Below are 10,225 nucleotides of genomic sequence, written 5' to 3' on the forward strand. Positions count from 1 at the left end.
TGAGTGGCAACAGCAAGGGCCTATCAGGAGATTGATGAGGAGCTGATGGCCAAACAGAGTGAAGAATGGAAAAGACCAGTGAGTGTAGAGCAAAGTAAACATCTTATGAGCTGTGATGGATTAGAGGTAAAGTTAATCACATATAATTCAGCACTGTCGCCATTTAAAAGGTCTGTGTTCAAAGACTAGAAGATGCAAAACATAGCATACATTACAAAAAAAACGGTAGAACCAATGTAAAATATGATGATTAGATTATGATGTAACATGCCATCTGAAATTCAATTTCAGTTTTACTTCAGTTAAAAGGGTCCTTCAGTCAAATGGTCCCTGGTCACTACACAATGGCAGTGCAGAATCCAGAATCAAGACCTGATGTTTTGACTTGATATTAAAACCAATATTGATCAACTACAGTTCAGTACAGTATCTTATCTGAGGGTCTTCTGATAATTCTCTTTTTCTTTAAGATTCATCTTTTAAAAATCCAGATATTTTCTCAAATGTCTCTCTCAAAGAGCTTTTTTTGAGCACACTCTGATCTTGTGATATTTTGTGTGTTCCACATTGATTCTATCCCTTGAGCGCGTGGGCTTGTGCGCGTCGCTGTGTGTTTGTGGAACTCCTCCTGTTTTCTTTTCCATGTGTTAGTATCTGTGTGTTTGCGTGCATCAGTGCATGCCTTCATGTCTCTGTGTGTGGGTGTGCTGTGGTGCCCTAAGTGGACTCATGAAGAGTACAGGGAGGATGCTCGGCGGCTCCGGTGTACATTACCCATCTGTGGGGCGCTGGCGAGTAGAGAGGGGGGGGGGGGGGGCAGGGGTGGCAGTCAGGGTGGAGTGGTGGTGGTGGTGAGGGTGGTGCTGGGGGGGTGGGGGGAGAGAGTGTAACATCTGGTTTACATAAGACCTCAAACAGGCTAAGAGCTGAAGAGAGGGTATTAGAGGTAATTTACTTATTTAGAGGGAAAAAAAGCTTCAATCACAGAAGCTGTGATTGTAAATGGATACAGGGCTTATCATGGTCTCTATCAGGGTTCCTCAGGGGGGGAGAGGGGGGCGACAGAGCGGCACTGGGGTACTGTATGCAGGACCCAGCCCCTCCACCCCCCCTAGCCAATATTGTGTGTCAGTGTTGTTGTTTTGACAGAAATTGCATTAGGGGGAACCTATTAACCTTTTTTTCCCTTTTTTGTCAGGGCAATTACGGCACGGTCAACAAAATGAAGTGGCGATTTAAGATGTCAGCTTCGTTTTGTGCCGCGGCGCGGCATGCACAGAACAGTGCAGTCTGCTCCTGTGCTTCTTGGCTCGGGCGCAGACCTCCGTGTCGTCGTTTAGAGGGTAAGCCAGAGCCGCTATAACGCAGGCAGGGAGGGAGCAGGGCTTTTCTGCCGCTGTGGCTCTGGGTGAGGAGAGGAGAGGAGAGGAGAGGAGAGGAGAGGAGAGGAGAGGAGCGGCCGGCCGAATAGAGCGTTGGGGCTTCTCTCCGCATTCTGATGACACCGTTGTAATAAAACGATGATTATTTTCCCAACTATTTTCAAAGTGCGTCACACTGTGCCTGGTGCAGATGGAAATAAAACAGAGCTAGGAGCTGTATGTGTGTGTGTGTGTGTGTGTGTGTGTGTGTGTGTGTGTGTGTGTGTGTGTGTGTGTGTGTGTGTGTGTGTGTGTGTGTGTGTGTGTGTGTGTGTGTGTGTGTGTGTGTGTGTGTGTGTGTGTGTGTGTGTGTGTGTGTGTGTGTGTGTGTTTGTGTGTGTGTGTGTGTGTGTGTGTGTGTGTGCGTGTGTGCATATGTGTGTTCGTGCATGCACATACATACTGTATATATGTGTGCGTGTGTGTGTATGTGTGTGGCCATTTATTTATAATATTAACTTTTTTGTGACTCCTTGCCGGTTTATATGTGTGTGTGTGTGTGTGTGTGTGTGTGTGTGTGTGTGTTCAAATTGTAAGAATTCCAGGCCACCCTTTTAACCTTGCTTTACCTCTGTTACATTTAAGGCTCCCTATTTTTCATTTTTGTAGGAGCTTACAGGTGGTTTGGATTGGGAAAGCGATCTTATCTGTTGTGGTCAGTCAAACTGGTGTACAGAGCCTTCTGTGTGGCTGCTGGAACCACTGCAGGCTCTTTCCACTGAGCGTTTTTACTCCTAATGGTGGGGCCGTTTCGTTTTGAAAGTGATTTTTTTTCATATCTGTAGAAAACTTATTTCATGTTGTCTTTATCAGTATATTAACAGTTATTTAGAAAAACAATCTGGTAGTGTAAATATCCAGTTTTATGGCCAAGAACAGCATTTTAAAAATATTCTTTGGCAAAAAAAATAAACACAATTTGCCTGTGTATGCACATAGCAAAGTAGAATGTTACTGAACTGTCACCGACTGCAAAAACGACACAAGGAAAAGTAATGTTTTAAACATCTTCTTGGACACTTTTTTTCTTAGTTTAAAGTTAGGTTGTTTAGAAAACCCACTCCAGCAAACTGTTTTCGATAATAAGACAAAGAAGAAATATGTTTTCTAAATGTATAATTGTATTGTCATAGATATATTTATGTGTTATAATATAAGATAAGTATGTATAGTTTATTTTTAAATGAGTCATAAACAACATTAGCCTACTTGGTGTGCTGATGAAAAGGTAATGGAGAATTCGGAGATGATACTACTTCAGAAATACAAATCTGATGCTGACAACTATCATATTAAGTGAATGATATAATCATAATGCATGATAAGCCCTCGTGTATATTACTCTATTATTTGACAGAACATTAGTTTAAAATCCACATCAATAAAATAATTATTTTCATATTATCTAGAGTGTTATAGCATTGTATTTGTATTTGAAGTTATATTTAATTATAGCTTAAAAGTGTCACAATTATCTGTTTAAAGACACTAAATTCACATTTTACTCATCATAAATGATCTGAATTATAAGAGTAGTAATAATAAGTGCATAGCAACGGCACAGAGTTTTGATTTTAATCTAGCGAGTGAGACTACTTAAGCATGCAAACCCTGGAGAGACTGATACTAGCTTGAGTACATGCTAACAAGCTTGAGTACATGCTAACTGGAGTCTTGTAGTGGTCTTGTGAAAACTTTTCTTACATTTTCAGGTTTCCAGCCTGCCCCATAGAACTACATAGTGCATAGCCTGGACAGCTAGCAGGGACAGAGCAGGGTATGTTTGGTCTGTTTGGTCTGTCTTATGAACTTACACATGATTAGAAATAATTTTATCATGCAAAAAGTATACCAAAAGCTATATTAAAAATCAGATCTCCAAAAGTAGCAAAATCTTGCATGGGGATGTTTAAACGGTGACACATTGATTCCCTGACTGTATTGATGTCTTCAGGTCAGGCTTGGGGAGCTTTCATATTCGTTTTGTTACTTTTCACACTTTGGGTATAATTTATGCAATCAGCTTTATATTATTTTTGTGCCAATGACTTAGATTTCTTGATCAGCATCTTTTCGTGTGAAAACTCGCATGCTTAATGAAAAAAATGCATGAACATGGATTCTGTCATTTTATAATTACAGTTAGTATGAATGCTTATGCTGTTTTGGTGGTCAGGACTGTGTGCCTAATGTTTCGATAGATTAGCTGAATTAATGAAATGTCACTCCACTTTTATCTATATACGCATGTGGATATCAAACTGAGCTATATGGACTCAATGTAAAGATCTGCCACACAACATACATGGATGAAGAAGCTATTGTAGAAGTCTGCTTGAAGTGCTGCCAGTTGTTGTGATGCTACTCCCTGCTCTAGTGTCCCCTAGTGGAGATGTCTGAAAAGAGCAGCCTCCTCCTCCTCCTCCTCCTGCCTCTTCCCCATCCCCACTCTGCTTCTCCACACAAGCAAGACAAGCCTCCAGACAAGCCGCTCCCACACACCCGTATCATCCCTCGGGATCGACAAAGATGAGGTAAGAATGGCCTTTTCACACCCACGCAGCCCCCTTAACCCCCCTCACAGCCCCCCACTCCAAACACACACACACACACACACACGCACACTTGTCCGGCCTCTCCAGCGGAGGCTTGACTCACCTGAGTCACTGAGTTCTCCATGCGTGACGGAACATGGACATGAGCAAAACTATCCTACAGCAAAACAACCCACGTCACCAGCCGCCCACTGGCTGCCCTCACTTGCTGAAGCGACCCCAGATCATTCTCAAGTCTGTCCCCCGCACCCCCCCCCCCCCTTTTCCCATGATGTGCGCAGGTGGTATGCTCCGTGACGGAGGCCCTTCTGACGGGCTTTTCTGGAACTGTTGCTTTGCCACGCGTGCGTGTGTAAACAACGCTGACAAGTGCCGTGGCTGCCCCTTCTCAGCCGCTGTCAGTAAAGAGTGCTGCTTTATGGCGTGTTTACGTTTGTGTCCATATGTGTCCTCGTCCCATGGTAAAAAAGTGGCCCGGTAAGCTACTCTTGGGAACCTTTACCTTTAGAGCAGGAGGTTGGCACAGACCACCAGATAGAGCAGCCGTTGTAAATCTGCCGCGATGAAGCGAGATACTCGGAAAACACTCAGACGACAACAACAACTGTGAGCTCACCGACTTGGCGCTGCTCGTGACCTCCGACCCTGGCGTCGTACGTCTCATGAGTCGGCGGTGACGCTGCCAGATAACGGCAGCGCGTCACGCTGTGAGCCAGAGGGCTCTTCTTCGCCTCTCTCCCTCCCGTCGCTGCCTCGCCGTGCAGACTCACTCTGATGCAGGCCTTTATCGCCGGCCGGCATCGCAGTTTCACATTGAGTTTTTATAGCCGGTATATGAGACACGGTGGGTTAAAGTGGGAGCTCTGGCTTGGCTCTCAGCTCCTTGGGGGTCGGTCAGTGTCGCTGGGCTGAGGGGGGTCGGCGGTGCTGGTGGTGGTCCCCCCCGGCGTGGCAGTTAACCCTGGGTGATGTATGGCCCACCTCACCTCCATGGCCCCAGATAAACAGCGTCGTCTGTCTGGGCCCCGTAGTTGCTGGTGCTGGTTTGGGAGCTCTAAGGGGTGCAGCAGAGATGGGGGAGGGGGGAGGGGGTTGAGGGCTGGTGGATTGAGGTGGGAGGTGGTGGGGGTCTTTATTTTGCTTCACCTCTTGATTGATGGAGTAGATTGGGTAGGTAATGAGAAGGTCAGTCTAACGTCGCCTATCTGTGCTAGGCTAAGGTTAAATCCCCCTGCCCCCTATTACAGATAGGTGTGTGTGTGTGTGTGTGTGCATGTGTATGTGTGTGTGTGCGCGTGTGTGTGTGCATGTGTGTGTGTGTGTTTGTGTGTGTGTGTGTGTCTGTTTGTGTTTGTGTTTGTTACTGTGTGTGTTGTATGTATGTATGTATGTTAGTGTGTGCCTTTTTTTGTATGTGTCTGTGTGTGTATTTCTGTGTGTGTGTGTGTCATCCACCCACGTTCCATTAGCTACCCATATTGTGAAATCATGTCCAGTCTGTTGTTACTTAATCACAGCATTGTTCTGAAGTGATCCTTTAGCATGCAGGGGCCCCATCCGGTGTCATAGCTCCATACTACTCACAGGGCATCATTTCCGTGGGGTGGGATTGCACAACGATGGCCCATGACAAATAAACTTGTGGAAGAGTTTAAGAGACGATCTTAATGAGGTGGGTTAGAATGGTTGATGAAGGGACGGAGCAGCATAGGCAGAGTTTATAGGAGTCGTTTTCAGTTACTGTGCTGCAGTACAGTAAGACTGTAATGTGTTAGGGAGCAAGCCCCAGCTGTTATAATAATGACTCTGCTTTGAGTCACCTTCAAACTCTAAATCACGGGACATGATAGGATCAGGGTCAACACATCGCATGAATTTCAGGGTTCATTTGCACATCTATTCCACAGATATGTCTTTCGAAAGAGAGAGATCAGAGAGAGAGAGAGCGCTGTGGGGCTGGAGGTCTTTGAGCGAGCGCGCTCTGCGTTGTTCAAGCGACTGGAAGAAGAGCCAGCTGTGCAAGTGGACGTGTGGGAGTCCTCCCCTCTGCCCTCGCCAAATGTCAGAGTGACTTTACTGGGGCTCAGGCACACCAACCTCCCACCATCTCCTCCTCCTTGTCATCCTCCTCCTCTTCTGTCTATCTCTCTCTCCCTCCCTGGCTCCTCTCTCTCTCTCTTTCTTTTCCCATCTCTCCCTCGTGTCCAAGGAACTAACATTCTCATTGCTCAAACCACCAGAATACTTGTGTGGCCCTTTTTTTGTTAGTTTCATGATGTTTCCCCTTTTCCAGTTAAAACCGCTCATGTGTCATCGTCACAGAAATAGAGCACTGTTTATTTCACCAGAGCCCCGCGAAAAATGTTTGTTTTGAAAGATGTTCACTTTGCAACTGCTCTCTTGAAAAAGCCCTGCCTTTTATATCTCCGCGGCCGCACAACATCAGGTACGGCGTTTTCGGCCGCTCACGTCGGCGCTACCGCACGTTTTGCATCGCAGACGATTCCACCGCTTTTTAATATCGATGAGGTGGGGTGTTTTTCCAGCTTGCGTTATTTAGGCTGTGCTCAGCACCGGTGTGTATCAGCTGAGCCCTTGGTGGTGGTGGTGGTGGTGGTGGTCTAGGCCAAAGGCTGCGGGACCTGGATGTCCAGTCAAGCCCGGTGTGGGCCTCAGTGCCGCAGCTGGGAGACTCTGCGGATTTTGCTGGAAGAGGCCTCACCGACCTTACGCAGGCTTTGGTGTGAGGGGAACGGAGCTGGTAGTGTCCAAAAACATGCTCTCGTGTCCAACGGCCTAGAGAGAGGTCATGTCCTAAGATTGTTTGATGGCTTTCACAAGTAGCTTTGACTGACACAAGAGGTTGAGATGTGTGATAGCTTTAACTGTTGTTGAATTTTTTTTGGTGTGTGTGTGTGTGTGAAGTGCAGTGCAATATTCCAATGTATTCCAATTTCTTTATTTTTTTGCTGAAAATTAAATCCTGAAAAGAATACAATAGGTGTTCGTATATTTGCATGAACCAATTTCACTCATCATCGTTATGTAGTTGTTTCATGCAAAGTTCACCAGTGAATTGTATATGTCCCTGCCAGCTCTCTGGCCCTATGGGGTCTGTATTGTGAACTGTTGCCATTGCTTATTCCATTGGGAAGGATTCCCCCTGCTGGAGAAACACAATACCACTGTGCGTCCCCATCCACAATACAATAACTGTAACAGTTATACAAGTCATCACGTCTTGTCCTTAAGTCCAATATTCATGGCTAGCATAAAACCACACATTCGATTTGGATTTACATTAAATGAATAGTCATTCTGAAAACCTTTAAATGGATAATAAAAATATCAGCACTTGCGTACAGCCAAAAATACGCACTCTACGGAGACTTTCAAATACCCATGAATAATATCCTTGTGCGCGTCTATATAAGGATGCCCCCTTCAGCATTGTGCTTGGGCACATCCCCCTGGCCTTCCAGACGAGAGTGGTTCACTTGTAAATAGTGTGAGTGTGACAGAGCAGCGACAGCACTATCTTTCTCTCCCTCTCTCTCTCCTTTTCCCTCTCTCTCCCTCTCTCTCTCCCTCTCCCTCTCCCTCTCTCTTGCGCTGAGTGCGCCCAATAAATCATCGCTGACCCCGGGCCAATTCCACTGCCCACTGGGGTTAAGCTAACATGGGAGGCGGAGGAGAAGGGCCAGCATAAACTGCGCTTTGTCTCCACGTCCTGACGGATGCCAAAGCCAGTGGCAGCGAGCGCAGCGGACACCAGAGAGAGTCCTCTTTGTTTGAGTCCCGAAGCGAGGAGGAAGAGCGTATCCATCACCCTCGCCACGCCGCTGTCTTCATCCGTCCCTCACTCACCGTGGGGCCTCGGGCGTCTGGGTTTATTTGCATTAGTGTGCGTCTCTGTGTGCGTGTGTCTATCTGTGTGTGTGCGTGTGTGTGTGTCTATATTTGTATGTGTGTGTGTGTTTGTGCACAGCTTAACACACATCAGCAGTTAACTTTCACTGGCGAGTCGGTGCCGAGTTGAAAACGTGTTAGCTCGTATTTTCATCGCAATTAAATACGTCAGCTCTCGTATAATCCACGCGCTATTAAAATCAGCGATTCGGGCCGCCATGTAACACTCCGTGATTCTTTCCCTCCTCTCTCCCTTTCTATCCCCCTCTCTCTTTTACTCCCCCCTCTCTATATCCTTCTATCTCTCTCTTTCCCTCCCTCTCCCTCTCTCCCTCTCTCTCTCTCCCTCTCTCCCCCTCTCTATCCCTCTCTCCCTCTCTCTCTCTGGCCATCTTCTGGGTGGGTAGACTAGAGTAGACTAGAGCAGAGTGGAGTGGAGTGGAGTGGAGTGTAGTAGAGTGGCGGCTGTGCTCCGTGCTGGGCCTTGAGACGGCGCAGCTCCGCTGATGGCTGCCAGGGCTAAACATAGCGCGCGCGGCGGGCCCAGGCTCAGGCCCAGGCCCTGGTTCTGGCCTTCATCTATCTTCCTGAGACAGCATTGTAATCAGAGCGAGTGATGCGTGGCCAGTCTGACTCAGCTGGACAGCGGCCAGCGCTCAGGGCTGTGGATATGTGTGTGTGTGTGTGTGTGTGTGTGTGTGTGTGTGTGTGTGTGTGTGTGTGTGTGTGTGTGTGTGTGTGTGTATTGTGTGTACTCATGCGTTTTTTTACATACAAACATGTACTTGCACACAGCCAGAAATACACACACACATACACACACACACACGCACACACACACACACACACACAAACACACATACTTTCATAAGCGATCAAACACAATAGCATGTACACTTGCGCTCTCTCTCTCTTTCTTTCTCTCTCTTTCCCACACACATTTTCTTTCTCCCTCTCACACATATACAAGCATATACAGTGAAGAAATGTACACAAATATGACCATAGAATCAACACACACCTAGCACCCAAACTAACAGTCACACACACACACACACACACACACACACACACATACATCCTTACATGCTTACCTCACCTCACACACACACACTAGATACCACTATCTTCATTATGTGTGAATTGTCATGTTCTCATCTCATCGAACACTCTAAATAGATTAGATATTGCTAATAACCGTGCTCCTCCACCATTGGGCAATAACCACCGCAGCCTCACACATGTGTGTACTGAGCGGTGAGTCGACCACGTGCGCCTCAGACAATCTCTCCAGAACTAGCACTGGAAATTTTTATGAGGTGCTTGTTCCATGTAAGCACCGGGGCCTGGAATCAGTACTGAGATAAAGCCTCGAAACAATCTCGGGGAGTTTACACTGCGAATGCCATTTGCAATAGCTAGTTTGCTCGGGAAGAGCCAGCCCCTGGATTAATGGCAAGTCGCTCCTACTGGCCTCTCTGTGACACGAGGAGTGTCCCCTCCTGTCCAGTCCCGTCCCGTCCCGTCCAGCCTGCCTCCTTCCCTCCGCACACACAGCGCCCTGCTGCACAGCAGCAGCGGTGGAGGGTCAGATCGAAATCGATTGTTTGAGAAGAAGGTCACATGTTGTCTTAATCACACATCTGCATCACATCCCGTGCATTTCCTATGAGCGTCAAACATGGGGCCAGAAAAAAAGGAGGCCATTTCAAAGCAATTTCCTGTGAGAGAGTGGTTTGGAGGGGGGGGATGACGTTGATGCCAACGTGTGATATGTGGTCACATGGGGGCTTATACATCATCATGTATGAATTTATGGTTCTGCACCATTTCTCACTCGGTAATTGGAATGGAATGAGCGTAGATAGTCATTATATTGTTTACACTATGATGGTTTGGGATGGTGCTTGATTTTCAAATTTCTAGTTTTGTTTGTTTTGAATTACAGTTGTAATGCCACCATGATTCGGGTGTGTGTGTATGCCCTGCGTTTTTGTGATTGGCCACACACTCGTTTCCTGGGCTCACCCACTACGACGCAGGCTCAGAAAGCGAGTGTGTGTGTGCCCTTCAGTGAAAGCGTCGGGGGAAAAGCTCAGCTTTGCGTGTTGCGAAGCCATGCTTGAATGGCTCTGGTTTTGTTAAACGCTTCTATTAATACGAGCGAGCATCCGTCCATCAATCTTTTGCGTGAGGGCCCGGTATGTGCGACATCCTCACGCGTGGAAAAAAACAAAAAAACCTTCTAGGGTGGAGTCTGAGAGCCGATCCTTCTTCCCAGTCCCGAAAAAAAAAGAAAGAAAAAGAATCTTGCGGTATAAGAGCAGGAAGTCCCCCCCT

Source organism: Sardina pilchardus, chromosome 11 (genome assembly GCF_963854185.1).
Source record: "Sardina pilchardus chromosome 11, fSarPil1.1, whole genome shotgun sequence".
In the NCBI taxonomy this organism is placed as follows: Eukaryota; Metazoa; Chordata; class Actinopteri; order Clupeiformes; family Clupeidae; genus Sardina; species Sardina pilchardus.